Here is a 17,886-nt window from a genome sequence, read left to right on the forward strand (position 1 = left end):
ATCAGATCATAGCTAAAGTTGTTCTCCTTGAAATTTTGCAATTAAATTAAATTGAATCCCACTATATTAGTAATTTTAGCTGAATGTTCTAATCCAAAATGAAAATCAGATGTTCTTCATGGAAATAAGGAAGTCCAGACAATGGGTATTGTATTTAGCTTACAAGACTTGTGGTCTTTATTTTTTTTCAGTTTTCATTGTTTACGTTTCAGGCAAGTTTCTGCTCAGTTTAAGGAATAAAATTATTAGTTTTAAAACTTTTTTTTTTTTTTTTTTTTTTTTTTTTAATTTGTATCCAAAAATATTTCTCTTGAGTTGTATAAAAAATCAGGTCCTCTGGAAATTCATTGCCCTCATGAATGGAGTCCTGGTGAGTGAGGAATTTTTATGACTCCCTTAAAAAACAATTGCAAGCATTCCACAAAAAAACAATACAATGATTTGGGGCGACGTTTTAATGTGTATTTTACATTAATTTGTTCCCCGATGTTTATTTCAGCATGGCATTTTGTAATTTTTAATTTAATTGTAATAAGAATTCTCTTAGTTGAGAGTAGAGCATTGGACCATGACTAAATGCTGTTCATCAGCAGCTGCAGATACAGGACCAAGCATGGTGTTGGTTCATGGATTTCCACTGGTTCTGGAAGAAGAGCCAGAATAGTTCAGTTACATAGGCCAGCTGTTCTCTTTCTACTTTTTTTTTTTTTTTTCATTATTTTGCAGTTGTTTTAGCTACTTAGATCTTTTTTTCCTCAATTAGTTTTCCTTCTGTATTTTTCATTAATAATAAATTTCACATGTGATTATTTTTTTTTTCCCTTTCTTCTTTTCTAGGTTAAAAGGGTTGCTTTAGCTGATAGTTGGCCATAATAATAGTAGTGTTGGTATTGGCTTTTGCAGCCCTATGTGTAAGCTACTGCAAGTGACAGTTCATATTGTACTGGCACAATTAACCAGTACACCATTGGTGTGACAGCAACATATCTTGGTGCAGTAGAAACCCTGATATTGTTGATAGTTGCAGAAAAGTTTAATTTTAAAAATTTGGGGGAAGGGGGAGTTAACATCATTTGGTTGTTCATTGCCCAAGGGAGTCAGAGTTGCATGCCTATAAAAGTTTTTGCTGTTGCTTTTGGACAAGTTTTGCTTTCTACTGCACAATCTGCAAACAATCCAAGAGATCCTGTTATCACAAGTACAATTTAAATTCAGATCATGTTCAGCTGCTGCAATATTTTTTCTGATTTTGATTTGTGTCAATAATATTAAGCTAACCCCGAGTGAGCTCATAGGGGAAATTACAACACTTAGAAATGGAAAAATGTTATGCAGCCAGTATGAACCTGTTGCCTGGGGTTTCAGACAGACACTTCAACCTTAGTTTCCACTCTTCTGTCAGATCGGTGTGTTGTCATGTTCTCAGCTCCTTTAATCTGTTAAGTAGAATTGGGAACTGCAGAAAAGTTGCAGTGCTGTGCTGCTCTGGGTGTGCAAGCAGACCCTGTTCTGTAGCTGGGAGCAGGAGATGAGTTAGCAGAGATAACTAAAGCCTTCTGCTGTATTTGCACATGAATAGCAGAAGTATAAAGAAGTAACTGTGGAGATCAATACAGAGACTTAGGCTGATCTGATTTTACAGTTTGTTTGGTTTTGGTTTTTTTTTATTTAAGAGAGCCTGGCAGATCTTCAAAGGTTACCTCTGTCAGAAAATCAGAAAATGAAAAAATACAAATCAAAGATACAGTGATCTCCTTCCAACTAAAACCACCTTAATTAAGCAACTGCAAAAAGTCACTCTGTCAAAAAGCAGATCGCTTTGTGGTTTTCCAGAGCCGCACAGGGATAGCATCAGCGTGCAGAGGTGACAGATCATGGTCTGCTGGTGGATATTCCCAGGGCTCAGGAAGGGAGCAAGATGCTACGAAGCGGTGCTGCTCTGTACACACTGGGATTTGCAGTGTCTCTGTTACATAGCTCCTCACAGGGGCATCCTTACTGTTTGGGCTGAATCAGTTTTCTTGACTCATAACAATGCTGAAGTGATTTATATCATGGTTCAGCACTGGCTTGGCCTCAGCAGAAACATCAAAAAAGTGAGTGTAAGCTCCAGAAGTAGGTGTACAAACTGGGTTCTCGCTTGGGTATTTTTAGTGGGTAAGAGTTGCTGGGTTTGTGTAACTTCAGGCTTTATTGATTTCTCTGATTTCTGGTTCATTAACAAATATCCTAGAGGTTTTCTTTCAACAACATAAAAAGCCTTTGCAGAAGGTATGGATTTTTATTACTGAGGAGCTGAAAAATCTTCCATGTTTACTGTTGCACTCTGGCATTTGGATGTAACCAGCAGAAGCAGAAAGAAGGCCATTAAAAAGCAATCTATTACTTCTATATTGCTGTATAAAAAGCAATACATTTACTTCTTAGTTGCTGAAGGATAATTTTAGTTTTAGGGATTTAGAAATACTCTGCGGTTTCTGGATGTGAATTCTCTTGATCCCGGAGGATGCTGTCCGGTCAGGAAGAAAGGCTCCCAGCAGCCGTAGGGAAGGCAGTCCCATTCGCCCCATCCAGCTACACGTCTGCAGGGATGAACGGTCCCTTTAGAGTGGGGCATATGCAAAAGAGAAAATCTCATGTCCTTTCTGCTGACTAGGAGATGAATTAGGGAAAGCTAATGTTACTAAATAGTGTGTCAGCAGTTCCAGTGAATTAAGGGAGAGGAGACCAAATTGAAACTTGGATGTCATCAGTATTAATAATACAATATTGGAACTAGGTTAAAGCCTTTTCAAGTTGCTGTTGCGGCAGCTTTAGTTTACTGAGCTGTATCTTAAAAGTACACGTATACTAATCTGAAATAATTTGTAATTCATTTAGCAAACTCCATTAAAATTTTGTTATGGAACTGCCTCAAATAAATGGCAGCGAATAAATGTCTTGCCATTAAAAAGGTTAGCGGAGAAAGCGAATTATCACAGAGGAAGCAACACGTTCATATTGTATTTTCCTCAATGTTCTTTGCAATACAAAATGAACATGCAACCTCTTATATAATTAGCAGTCGTTTACTGGGGGAATTTCGGTACTTTCATGTTGTACAAGCTTTTGATCAAAATTTGCCTACACTGCCTTGTTTAATTCTGGCCATCTGGATTAAAAGGTTCTCTTAATCTTAAATACAGATTATAACTCTTTCTTTTTGAGTGCACTGCCATAAAAATTTGGCAAGTTTCCAGCTTTCTTCATTAAAGCTTTCTTTATTATGGTTTTTCGGCCATTAAATGATTGCTATGCACAATGGGTACTTGATTATAATTTGCTGAAACTGGGAATCAGTTACAGCAGTAATCCAGTTCTGTAATTAAAAGAGAGCATGTTCATACCTGCTAGGATCTTCTCAGAGCTACTATGGGAGAGGAGAAACCAAATAGTTGAAAGGCAACAATTTATGCTAACAAAACATCTAAGCATTTTAATCTGACTGTATTTTGTGCTGTGTTGTGGAAGTGTGACTTTTTGCATAATAACTAATTTTGAACCAAAATCTGTGTTCGGGACAGGCATAAAAGGACAGTTTAATTTGTCATAAACCTTCTCACATCTTTTGTTTTTCTTTTGGGTTTGGAATAGAATGTGCATTTCTAGCAGAAAAGGAGCAATCAGGGATGATCCTTGAATCCAATCCAAGTTTTGTTTCTGCTTTTGTGTGGCTTTTGTCAGGGAGTTCAAACTCACTTTCAGTGTTTTTCCACCTGTAAAGATTTGGAAAAAAAATGAGAAAATTACTAGCTTTAAAATAATTTTAAAAGTGAGTATTTCATAGATTTCATCATTTAATTTTGGTTGTTGTGAAATCAAAACAAATGGTAAGTTGCCTTAGCTGTGTAGTTGAACTGTTTTGGATGAGGAATATAATAAAATAGCCGATGGTATAGTTAATTCTGATTCTTGGTACGTTACAGATAAAGTATATACATGATAAATAGAAACAATTTAAGAAAATATTTCTTTAGAACAGTATAACTGTGTAGCAGCTTTACGCTACTTTTTCTCCCAAAGTTGTATGCCTTCTCTGCTTGCGCTCTATCTTCAAGATTCCTGTTAGAAAATCCTCACCTACAGAACTCTAGAACCTGAATCTGTGCAAGTTTTTTGAGATGAAGCTGCTTAATGAAATCATTTCATTTAAAATTTTACAAGCATGAATTTGGCTGAAAACAATCTTATTCCACAGCTTAACTGAAGAGATGCAAACACTGTATGTGCAACAAATTCCTCTCTTGAAATTAACTTTTAGTCTTTAGTGAATCATTTGGTATATCAAGACGTTGGTTTTTAATCTATTCTATCTCTTGATTTTTCAAATTAAGGAAACACAGTGCTCCTTATTGGCCAAAATAGATCGTCATTTAGGCTATGCACAATGCAAGATTGAATAAAAATTAATGAAAGATGAAGACTTTAAGTGTTCGTTCTGCAAAGTCTACTCAGAATTGTTGGTGGCGTAATTAGGAGTTTTCAGTGCTTCTAAACAAGTGTGTAATATAGTCTTGAGTTTCTCAAATGAAACTTTAATTTTTAAAAAAGTGTAATTCATATTTTTCTTAGTTTACTTAGTCTGGTGAACCATAGTGTTCTGGTCAACATACGATTGAAATGTGCAAGTCTTTTAAGAATAATTAAATAACTTGGAAATTTAGAGTTACCTGAAAAATCCCTTCCTCTTTCAAACAAATCTTTTCATTCTCTTTTTATGACTTTTTTTTTTAATAATTTTGTTGATTTTGGAAAAAGTAAAAGGCGTTTCTTGTGAATCTAATCTTCTCAATGGCAAGCCCTTGCAATTCTTTTGCCAATAGTTTATTTCATATGTATTCAATCCAGTTTTCTTTTCACATACATGAAATAACAGTTTGGCATGTGGTAAACAAAATATATATACAGAGAAGGAAAAAAAAAGATTTTTTTTTAAATGAAAAGATTTGTTTTATGAAATAACCCTTTCATTGAAGTGAATAATTAAAGTTAAAATAAATAAGATCTTATAAGAGATTGCACAGTAATTATGTAACTTTTAAGAACGAAGAGTTCATGGTAATGAAGTATTTTCATTTTACTAGGTTTTTCTTGGAAAAGTACAATATCATGTGATGATATACCACAGTGTGTGAAAGTAGTTTGCTGGTACAAAATCCAAACATCACAAAGTAATTTCCAAAGACCAGATGTTTATCAGTTCCCTTTTAGGGAAGAGAACAGCAAGGTTCTTATTTAAAGTTTGTCTGCTGGAACCGCAGTGTGGCTCCACAGCAGGCTTCCATGCAGCGGAGCTGAGCGCTCGTGTGTGACCCACAAACGATGTCCTTTTGAAGAAAGAAAATTGCATATATGGCTGCCTCATCAATAACCAGAGCATTACCTTTTAGAAACGGCAGAAAAACTAGCTAGAGGTATTTCTGTGTTCAGTAAATATTTGGCATGGCTTTGGTTCAACATGGCTCATGCAAGGCTGCTTTAACTCTCGTAAATTGAGCCTGAATGCACCTTTGGTTTTTACAGTAATGGTGGTGAGGCCTCCTGCCTCTTCTTTCCTAACTCTGCATAGTTAGCAGGGTTTTTAAGGGGTGTTGGAGCTGAGGACAGACGTTTGAATTATATTTTTCCAAGAAGAAAAGCACGTAGGCAATGTGGCCACAGTTAGGTCTGTGCTGTGACCCGGGGCGCATCACCTCTGTCTCATGTCTGCCTCCTTTTGGCTGCGTGTCTGTTAGCTGAGTCCTCTTCTAGTTCAGCGTTGCTCTGTGCAAGGCAGAGTGGGAACTGTAGTCTGTCTAACACAAGACCTAGGATGCAACCAAGCTGACTAAAAGCCAATATCACAACCTTTTCTCAGTGCACATGCCCTAGAGTAACACCTTGTACGAAGAGAAAGATCTTAGAGAATGACAAGGATGTTCCTTGCTGGGGAGAGTGTTCAGAGGGCTGGTGTAGAGGAGAAAAAAAAAAAAAAAAAAAAAGACTCTGATTGGAACCTGAGCTAGTACAACTCTGAAAAACACACCTACATGAAACGTGGATTGCTCTGAGTTCACATTGTCAACACCCATAGTGAGAGTGCTTTCCTTCGAGCGTGCCCCATTTATATCAGGTAGGTATTGATTCAGTTGCTGCAGCGTAGGCTGTCATAGCATAGGTAGTGAACCTCCATTTCATAAAGCTTCCATGTTCTTTTTTGTTTTAACTGATACATGACACAACCATGAGTAAAATGGAAAACAGCAGTTCCTGAGGCAAAATGAAGAAAACATCAGAAACAAGTGAGTGAAATGGCAGTGTTATGCTGAATTTTTCCAAATACTTGTTGTACATAAACCACTTCCACTTGATAGGGAGGTGACAAAGCTACGTATCCTGAAAGCTGCGCACACACCTGCACACAAAAAATAAAAATATATTTAAAAAGTATTAATGCTTTTTCAAGCAATCCAGCTAGTCATCTCAGTCAAAATAAGTTTTTGTTGGTTTAAGTTCTTTCTTAATTGACTCTGGTTTATCCCTGAGTATCTGTTGTTATTAAGTTCTGTATCAGTTACTGATACTTATTGTTCACGTGAATTGTAATTGAATCTTATAGAGACACTGAAAGTTAACTGTTATGCCCTAATACCCACTTGTTTAACCAGTTATAATATTTAATAATTTTTAATGCTTGAATTATATACAAATTTAGCTCACTTTTTTCATTTTTTGTTTCCTATGTGTATTTTATTGTGTACTGACTACTTACAGACAGTAAAGCAAACAAAAGAAATGGTTTAAATTGTATAGTATGTTTTCTGCAAGATTTATTTTATCATTTGAATTTGCCTTGCTCTTACGAGTGACATTTATTCTGGTTGTTCTTCAGCATCCACTTTTATTTAAGTGTATTCAAACTTTTCTTCCTTTTTATACTTCTTAGCATTTCTTCAGTAATTATGATTTGAAGAATAAAATGTTTTCTTTGTCTGACCTAGTTACTAGCATGATTGACAAGCATAAGTATAATCTTCACTGGGATATTGAGTTTGTATCTTTTTGTATCTCACTAGAATTTGACCCCACACTCTGGAAATTCATTTTTCCTATTATATTGAATACAAACTGAATGAAATCATAAGAAATGTCTCCAGAGTATTTGTTTGACACCCACACACATTCTCAGGTGGTGAATATTATAGTAGGTCTGGGTATAATGTACTGTTCAGCAGCACCAGCATGATGTTTGTCACTGCTTTTGATGCAACTGTATTGCTCTTGTGCTAATTTTCATTAAGGCTGCATCAGAACTTGCTGTGCCATGACTGTGTGGTGTTTTGCATTATAAATAATTTTAATCTAGCATGTACCCAAACTGTGTTCTTACTAATTAGTAGATGCATTATGGCATAATTGAAGGGCGACTTAAATTGGAAGAGTAGACTGCAATGTGTATCTCTTCATCCTGTTTGCATGCTGTTTGTCTGATTCGTTGCTGTCATGCAGTGTTCCTTGGTTCTGTGCTGTGGTTTCCTAGGATACCATGATATTTCTGCAAAGCTTAAGTCAACTATTCCTTCTTTTTAAACTATGTTAACTAGAGGGTATAGTTAAAGATATTTAATCATGTATTTGCCCGACTGCTTTCACAGGATAACTAAAATACTAATGTGAGTTTAGACATCTGATGTTAGCAGATTGTGTGATAATTAGGGGCATTGAGGAGAAGCTAGAAAGAAAGCAGAACCTACTATAAAAAAAAATAAAAGGAAGAAAAGACAAAGTGAATGCTGATTTTTATTTTCTCTATGATAGTTCTAGTTACAAAATAGAAAGCTTCTGAAATTGAAACAGCACATACTTAGCTAGGCATGCAGTCGTTTTTGATTTCTTTCTGTAGTCCAACAGAAAGAGATGTATTTTTCCAGTGAGTTTAGTTACCATCTATTTCATCTTTGCACTGTTTTCTGTGCCTGATTACAAATGCATATGTACTTGATTTGACATGGGTGCTTGCATTCTGACAATAACGTAACAAAATATCTATGGTGAATTAGACAATATTTTGTTTTATTTCAGTTCTGAAATATACATGTCAATCCATAAGTTTAGCAAAGAGCAGACTTTTCTTCCATACTAGCATACAGGATCTTGCTGCTAATCAAATTGTGTGAAATCCATTCCTATGCAAATATCATGTGTTTTTATGAGGGTGTTTTGCACAAAACTTTCAGCCATAAACTCACTTCTCTAACAAAAGAGGGACTACGGCTGTCTGGAGAATGTTCATTCAAGCTTTGCTATTGTGATGCACTTATAATAAAGTAAGGTTTCTAGGCATGGTCATTTATGATTGCAACTGTAATGCTAATTTATTCCTGCAGTTCTTTCCATAGTGCAGACAGGGTTTCTCCGTTCCTGTTATTTGCATTTAGTTTAAGTATTTTTATTAACATTCAAATGCTTAAATTAGAATTTAACAGTATTTAGTGGTGTTCTTGTTTCACGTCACAAATTACAGTTACTGCAGTTACTGTACAGTTACTATGCCATTATAAGAGGTATAATTTTAATTAATAACTTTTTTAAAAAATGCACATATTATCATTATTATATATATATTATAATATATATATTTACGAAACACAGCTCCAGATGTTGCTCTGTTGAAATGGGAAGGGAATTAGAGTAGATTACATCTGAAGTATTTGTATGATGCTTGCAGTACTACTGTGTGTTTTAGGAGATGAAGGATTGATTTAAGAAGTGAAGCCCATGGGGAGTTTCTCAACATCTATCAGAATTTTCACATGCAGTGCTCTTCTCTGAGATCTTAAACTCCTTGAAGTTACTCAGTGCCAGTCAACATCTTCGGGTTATAAATTACTTTGTAATTAACATAATTGAATTTGAAAGAAGATCACATATTCCTTTCTTGAAAGCTGGCTCTTATGTAGCAGACTTTTCCCAGGTAACCTCAGTAACTTTTCCTTGGGAAAATAAGAGAAATTCAAACTTAATAAACAGGAATGCAAGTTTTACAAAACTGAGTTCCCAGTTGCATTGTCTTACCCTTGGCAGTTACCATATCTCAAATGTATCTGCTTTCATACGCTCCCTTCTTCACAGGTATAATAAATAAATTGTCCCTTCAGCAAGTGGCACCTTGTACTGCCACTGTAGCTTTAGGCCACTGACTAATGCAGTTTCTTACAGGAGTCTGACACATTCAGATGACTAGCAGGGAAAAGAAGAAGCTTAAGCAATGAAGATGTAGGTAATAAATTAGTTTTATATTTATGTTTTGTTGTGTTTTGTTGCTAAGGAAGGGATTTAAAAGGTCTGAATATAAAAGTTGTATTGGAAGTAGCCTAAATCTATTTTTTTTTCTCAGTGCAGCAGTCAAATTTCATTCCAGTGTATTACAATGCTCATCTTCAGATATTTGAACTATGGGATAAAAATAACACTAAGTGCAAATTTGGACAGTGGCTTTTGTATGCACTTAGCTCCTAAAACTGTGCTAGTATGTAGGGCTGAGTCTGACATTTTTTGCTAGCTACTATTTGAAAGGAGCTTTTATTGTTAATACTTGAGCTGAACTGATTTGGCTTCATGTTTGTAGAGTGTTGTCTCATGATTTAAACAATGTACCGTGAGTCTTTGGAAATGTTAGGCAAATAAACTATACCTGAAAGAAGCAGGTTATCTTGCCCTCTGAGTCATTAGCTGATCCAAGAGGCTTAGCATTTTCTGGGTACTGATGGTGTTATTCATCAAATATTTGAGTAAAAGGAAAAAGAGGAGGAGTTTGGCTTGAATTTCAGGTCTTTATGCCTTCACAAATGTCTTGCAGCTCTTCAAAACACAGTAGTCCTTGCTTCTCTTTGTTTCCCTGGGTGCATCATAAGAAAGCAATTTAAAAATATCAACCAAGTTAAGACATACAACTGGAAAGTAAACTTACTTGCAAGACTTGTAATTAAGTTATGAAAAATTGTCATAGATGTATCTGGCTAGCGTTTCCAGAGAAGCAATGGTATTGAATAGGCATCCAAGCTAACAGGGAGCCAATGCCTCCCTCCGTCTCCACTTTCTTTTCCACAGTTTGTTTCTAGGTGTGTGCTTCTAGACTGCCAGCATGTGAACGAGGCTGATTCTGTTTCGGTTTTGACTTTTTAGTTAATTTGCTAACTAACTAGGAATCAAAATTGTAGCTGAGACAATATGGTCCTTCTGAAAGTGGTATAAAGAAAGAAGGAATTTCTTGTTGGTGGGGTGGTTTTTATATTGCATCCAAACAGCTGTAGAGATGTTTGCAATCCCTTGAGTTATGTAAGATGCTCTCTAAAATCCAGCAAATTAGAATATAGTTGCATGTGCTCTATTATATGCAATGTTTTGAAAATGAAGAAGGCGGTAAAGTCTTTTTTGAGAAGTCCTAATAAGTGCTGGTTTTTTGGAAGTATTTGTACCTTCATGCTATTTTTGGTTTCGTTGTCCTAAACAGAAAAATATTTATCAGTCATGCGATAGTTGTTGACTGTGTAAGTTTTCTTTTGGGGAATTTTCCTAATGAAATGTGTTGCATATTTTAAAATTTGGAGCAAAAACTCAAATACAGTTTGGCTTTAAAGATACTGTTTTTCCTGTTTGCAGGAAAATAAGCTTAAATTGAATGTGTGCCTTTCTTTATTTGGACTTGGTCTTAACTAAATAAAACAAGTCCTTAACTGTTTATTTTAACCGAATTTTTCCTTGTAGTCAAAAAAATAAATAAATTATACCTGTCCATTGTTTCATTTACTATAGTGTTTGTTATGGTATTGTTTATGGGGAAGTCACTTCTTTGAATAGGTATTGAAATCTGGTTTTCAATGAAGATCAAGGTTAACTTGCAGAAAAGGGGCATGTTGTAAAACAGCTCTAATTACAAGCAGGATTCATTTGTATGAAGGTGAAGAAAAGTTCTGCTACTAATAACGTTCAGCCATAAACATTTGTAATTTTACAGAGCAATAGTTGACTGTAGTAGCCAGTTAAACAATAATGTGGTGAAGCAGCAAGATTTTTACATTAAAATAGCAATGCAAGCAGGAGAGGTCTTTATTCTAGAACCATTCTAGAAAAACTTCTCATAATATTTGGAGTATTTTTTTGTTTGTATGTTTGTTTTTTAAATAGTCCCACAAAACTAATTAGGGCACTGCACTTGCAATACAAAATTTGTTTTCCTAAGTATGCAATTCTGGCAAATGTGGGAAGGCGAAATGGTGAATTTAAGCAGTGGGATACCAAATCAATAATTTCTTACTGATAGTTTACACATAAAAATTTTAATTGCACAGTAGTAAAGTAGTTAGTCTGACGTATCTATGAAGGGTGTGAAATGTTACAGCTAACATCAGCCTTTAGCCTTGGTTCATTTCTTGACATGTCAAAAGAAGTCACAGAGCTTGCAGCTGGTTCCTTTCTAGTGGGAGTAATTCTTTAGAGAGTGAGGACAGTGACATTAGACAGTACAGGCTGAGGAGAAGGCTTAAAATGATGAGTTTCCTATACAGTTGCTTGCAAACTATTTTTGTAGCACTCCAGTAAATGAGACCCCAAGAGAGAATCTTAGATTTCAGCAGACACCGATCGATTGCTCAGGAGACTTGAAGCTGTTTGGGGCTGATGAGAGGAGAGCCAGTTTTATCTGCTCTGGTACTTTGGCAGCTCTGCCTGCTGTAACATCAGGCACTGCAGTGCTTTGGTAGCCATCCTCCTCCACCTCTGCACCTTGTTCCTCATTGGGAAAAACAGGCCCTGACAAATAGTTGACTGAAAGGCATTCTTACTGCTTTCCTCAACATCTTTTTCATGTTACTAGTTGTTAATATTGCTCTTAACTTTCAAATGTCTGCTTGAAAATAAAGATTGATGAGCAGCTCCTTGAACAGCAGCATGTCCGTGAGGCAAGGAGAGGTAGCCACGGCTGTGCTGGCAGAAGTGTAGCCAGTGGACGAGGAGGTGAGACCTCATCTGGAGTGCTGGGCCTGGGTTTAGGCTCCCCAGTGCAACACAGAGGCTGATGGCCACCAAAGCAACTCAAGGGTAGGAGCATGTGGCATAGGAGATGTTGAGACAAGCCGGTTGTTCAGCCTCGTGAAGAGAAAGGTGAGGGGGAAATCCTCCTGTCCGCTCAAGCACCTGAGGGGAACGTATGGAGAAAACAGATGGCTTCCTCCTGGAAGCACGCAGTGACAGGACAGCTGCAGCACGGGAAATTCTGATTTCGTGTGAGGAAAAAGGTTTTTCGTTTGTTTGTTACCATGAAGGTGGTTAAATACTGGGCAAAGGATGAGGTTGAGACTTTAGAGATGTTCAGAATTGGACTGAGCAAAGCCTGAGCAGCTTGGTTTAGTTGTCCGTGCTTGGTGTGTGGATGGGGGGGGTTACAGTAAATTTGTTCCCAAACCCAATTTGTTCTATGAATCAAAGCAAAAGGATAATAATTCTTAGAGAAGAGCATACAAGCGCTATAGTTCATGCATAAACCTATCACTGGGCTTAGTTCTTGTTTTTCAGTAAGCTTGCACTTCTGAAAGTTTTGATCACTCAAAACATTTAAGCCACATTTAAATCTCATAACTAGCTTTCCTGTTTAGTACTTAATTATAATAGGAATCTTAATGTGTTCAGCTATGCTTTTGAGTTAGCAAAAATAAAAGTAGTCCTTGATTGTATTGCTTAATGAAATTTCTTACTACCATCTTTATAAAAATCATTTGAACACTGATTTTAATTTGTGGATTATTCACAGCTGATGGCATGAAAGAGTGAGTGGTTTTGCTGCAGTAGAAACACGAGAGAGAAGTTTGCACATAACTAACCATGCTCAGAAACTTTCCAACTCATTGGTTTTAAATGTAGGACATGCTATTAGAACACAAGTATTACCCATAGCAACTGTTTGTGAATACTGCTTCTGAAATTGTGGAGTATGTTGATACACACATGCAAGAAAAAAAGGCTACTTTTTGCTAGACTTCAGTTTGGTACTTATTAAGGCTTTCTCTGGTGTGAGACTACAATTTTCCCTGTAGGGAAGCTTCTGTTTCTGTTTTGTCAAGACAAACAGCTTTGGGAAAAAAAATGCTGTTCCAAATTAAAAATAAATAAAAAAAAAATCCTACTAGACAGTGTTGTTCCCATCTCTGTCCTTCTTTCTGAAGAAGTAATTTATGCTCACAATTCTAGTGGTTTCTTCTGCTAGGAAGTGACCAAGATTTTTTTATAATTCTTGAATTTACTCATTAGTATAGAATGTTATGCATCAAGTTGGGGCCTATGTTCGGGCATGGTAGGGACTGCCCAGTGCCTAAATCTCTGGGAGCAAAACTGACCATAACCTTTCTGGTCATGCTTGTCTGCAATTTTTATGTAAGTTAATATCGAGTGTTATTAAGAGTGTTACCTCTTTTCCTTAAAAGTAATTGTGATAGGCAGTATTTGGATTTAGACAGCTTCTTTGCTTGTTGCTACTTTCTGTATTTGACATAATGAAGCTTGTAACTGTGTTGAACATGTCTAAACTATGTTGAAACTAGGGGTAGTGATAAACACACAAAACCAGTTTTGAAAAGCTGAAAATCTTATCATGAAGCCAAAGGAAGTTTTGCTATTGACTTACATAATGAGCGATAAGGTGCAAGCAAGTCTTCCTTGCTAAGTTTGAAACCTGACTCATCTTCTGTGATTTGTCAGATAAACTAAGGAGAGTATCTCGACCGAGTGGCAGCAGTTTTGGTGAAGTCTGTAATTGCATAATTTCACCAGCTCCACTGTGATCTGCCTAACTAGTTTTTAGTACAAGCCATTTTCAAGAGAAGTCATATACTTCAAAACAAATAGTAAGGGGTTGAGAAGCTTGTAAAAACTTCATAATTTAATGTCTACAGCTAGGTAGAAACTTTAGCAACATATATTAGACACTCCTATTTTGTGACAATGGGCTCTGTGTTCTAATACACCTTTTTAGAGCAGATGTCAGTTGGTACACTTTTGAGTTAACAGTGGTAGTTGGTGGCAATGTATCATCTAAGCGGTTAATGTACAACATTATTTTCTTCAGTAAGAAGTAATGCAGTGTTGAGCAATTTAAATATATGAATGCTTTGGGAACATTTTTGAGTTTCCCTTTCTCAGTCTCACAACATGAATAAATGAAAATTGATTCTAGCAAAGCCTGCTGGAAATAGAATAAAGATTGGATTACTTTTTCTAGATAACCAGGGAGAGTGGATGTAATTGGAATTAAACCACGTAAGACTTGTTTAAGTCATTGCTCTTCTAATTGTATACAAAACAGTAACAAAAAAGCATGTGTAATATGTGTTAACAGATTTTTTTTGTGTGTCTGAAATGGCTTTGAGTTTACTTGTAGGACTTGTATTTGATATTCAGTTTGTGTATGTAAATGCAGTATGTACGCGTATGCTAACTTCAGTAGTGTAACTTTTACTTTAACCAAGTAAAATGGTGGAAGAGTTTTAACTTTCTGAACTCATGTTCAGAATGTTTTCACACTATAGCATTGTGCATTCTTGCAATACAGAAATCTTAAAAGCAGTGTAAAAATCAATTAGATATATTTTTTGTGGTCTTGCTTAACCTAGCAATGGATGCACTATTTTGTAGAAACAATTATAATTGACTTCAGCTACTTCTAACTATTTGCCTCAGGCTACGAAATTAAGTTTTCCATTCTCTGAATAGTAACCCTGACAAGAAGTCCCTCTGTTTCCTGTTCTTAATTCTTGCCTGACTCTGCGGATTGAACTGGGTGACTTAACTTTAAAATGAGGTGGTGTGTGTTCCTTCCCAGTCATAAGACATATCGCTCTATTCCAGGAAACACCACCCACTATTGTTTCCAAGACTTTGCAGATCTTATGTACATTAGGTAATTTAATTGTGATACAGTAATTAAGACCAGAAGTTCTTTTGCTCCCCACAAAACTGTATTATGTTTTTTATAATATATATTTAAACAATTAAAACATTCATATATTTGGCATAATTAGAAATAGACACAGTTCTATTTAAATCTATATAGAAATTTTAACATAACTATATTGTTGATACATCAGCATAGAATACTTGGTTCTTCCTGCTGTGTGACTGGCTGTTCTAAGTATTCTTAGACAGAATAAGCACACAGTTGTTTTTTCATTAGCAATTTCTATCTCTTATTAACACAGCCATTTCTGCAGCATTTCAGAATATTGACTATTATTCACTGATTTCTTCCTAGCCATCAGCTTAGAGATGGTAAGTCATCTTTTTTTCAGAGCAGTTTACACATCCAACAACTTTTTTTAATTTTCCATTTTAAGGCAAAGCCTCATTTGGGTCATCTCTCAAAGACTGAGAGATTTGGGTCATCTCTCAAAACCCTTGCTATAATGGAACAGAAATGTTGAGATTATTTTAATACTAAGAGTAGAGAATATATGCAGCTCTTTGTGCTTGTAATAGAGACAGCAAGATGTGGAAGTGGGTATTTGCAGAGTGCTTTCAGCACTCAAAAGACTTGAAATTCTAGAGAATCCATGCTTATAAATAGTCCAGCAAGATATAAATAAGATTACAAGGAATTCAGAACTTGTATTAGTCTTTTGAAAACATGTTCAAACAATACTAGGAACTATAAAGTGATTGCACTATGTATCTGCATTCAGTTGATCTCTGGACCTGTGCACTTTGCAAATGGGTCTAATTGGGTATGTAAGAGAAATATTTGATGCCTTTTCTCTTCTTCCTGGAAGCCTTCAGGTATCATTACACCTCAACTTCTGTTATTCTAAAAAAAAATCTGAAAATAGCAAATTATTATAATGTGCTGTGTACTGGAAATATAAGAACATGGTGATGACAAGCCACAGTGGAAAAAAAGTCTTTTTTTCCACGTTAGTTAGTACTTTTAGAAAGTAGTAGTAATAATAATAATACTCTCAACAGTTTTGGGGTGTCCTTGTTTCTCATTGAAGCAACAATCAATTTTTGTAAAATAAGTATTATAGCTTATCTGAAATTGAAAAAGGATTCTTTTCTAAAGGGAAAACCTTGGTAAGTTCATGAACGTTTTCCAACAGTAGAATTAAGACTTTGAAGTGTCAGATTTATCAAAGATATTACTCCATTACTGAAGATGAGGAAAAAATGTGAATAGTATTTCAGGACTGCTAAGTTTTTACAAGCTTCTGATTCAAATGCTTGCATTAACAAGCATATTGTATAATGAAATCTGTAGAACACGTTGCAGCGTTGTATCACCTCTGCCAAGCAACATCATGGTGCATTTCAACTGAAGAGACATGCTGAATGCTGAGATGAGTCTGAAAATAAATGTTTTGATTGGCTGTGTCTTAAAAATGTGTTTTAATTGATTTTATTAAGACTGGCATTTTTCCAAAGCTGCTGTACAAACACTTTGGGATCTGATCATTCATCGTTTAAATAAATGCCAAAATTCCAGTTGACTTCAAAGAAAGCAGAATTAAGATCTTAGTCACTAAAAGACACATTCTGATTTTATCACATAAACAGAAGAGTCATGTGTGATAGTTTGTTTGAAAGACAGAAACAAGTACCTGAAGGGAAGTGGTGACTGAGTGAGTCTTCTTCATTTGAATTAACACCAAAAGTGTACATTAGCTTGCTCTCAGAAGACAGCCTCATGTTAAAGATGTCTCTCACGGGACATGATGTTAGGCCATCAAATACCACAAGTTTGCTCTTAACAAGTGGACTTCCTTTGGTGTTCCAATTGTCCAGATTATTCATTGGTCCTAGGTTTCAAAATTGCAGTGGTTCTCTCGTAAGTGTGTTACATGGAACAAACTCTCTTACGTTTGTTACGTGGAACAAACTTTGTTTTGCTTTGGAACAAATTCAAGATTTTTTTTTTCTTCAAAGGCAGGTCAGTTTCCGAAGTTATTTCCTAGTGCAAGATCACTAGCTAGTGGTGATATGGCTGTGGCAGTGTAAGGAATAAACTCCAAAAAGTTTGTAGAGAAGGTAATATTTTTGTCAGACATACTGACATAGCTGGAAAAGCAAGAGTATCTTTTGATATTCAACCTTTAAATGCAAAGGAAAAGCTGTAAAATTACAGCTGTCTGAAGCTGAAGCATTTGCTCTGAGTCTGATTGAGTAGTAGAGTTTCTCCTTTGCTTCACTGTCATAATTTCCCTTTATTTATTTATTTGTTGCTTTGGAACATTTTTTAGATTTATTTTTAAAGGGAGGTCAATGCCCTATGTCATATTGTAGTGCAAATTCATAAGCAGTTGTATTGGCCACCACTGAAAGTCTGATAATCTGCAGTTGTAGGCAAGAGGGAGCAAGCAGAGAGCTTGTTAGGCTAGTTCCTCTCCAAAGCTCACATCTCACCAAGTTTACTGCCAGGCTCTGAATTGGTTGGATTTATCAGATGACTGGAGAGAACTAAGTGGTCAGGACTACACGAGGAATGTGAGCTCAGAGATGGTTTGATTTTATGGAAAGAGATGGGTGATTTTATAAAAGCTGTTTTGTTGTTGATAACTGGGTACTTATTTCCAGATAGTTTGGGATGCTCTTCGTTGGTATATTGGCTGTAAAACGTTTTCTAGAACCTTTCTGGTAAAGAAAATGTGCCTACATATAGCTGTTAGTTAACTTCCTCCTCCCAGATTCTCTGCATCTCCTACCCCTTCCCATGTCTCACTTTCATCTCTGGATCAATAACAATGGCTATTTCCACAATTCTGCAGTATTCCAAGCCATGCACCGGTCATTTGTTTTTCTGTTGCACTGATTTAAAATATAATTGTTTTT

The 17,886-nt window shown here is 35.9% G+C and overlaps 1 protein-coding gene across 2 annotated transcripts in view; it reads left to right on the forward strand.

The window, feature by feature from the left end:
* Positions 1-17,886, forward strand: part of ATG7 (autophagy related 7) — a 102,898-nt gene that overhangs the window by 63,873 nt on the left and 21,139 nt on the right. The gene's annotated exons all lie outside the window — the stretch shown is intronic.

This window comes from Aythya marila (assembly GCF_965140915.1).
Source record: "Aythya marila genome assembly, chromosome: 10".
Lineage (NCBI taxonomy): Eukaryota > Metazoa > Chordata > Aves > Anseriformes > Anatidae > Aythya > Aythya marila.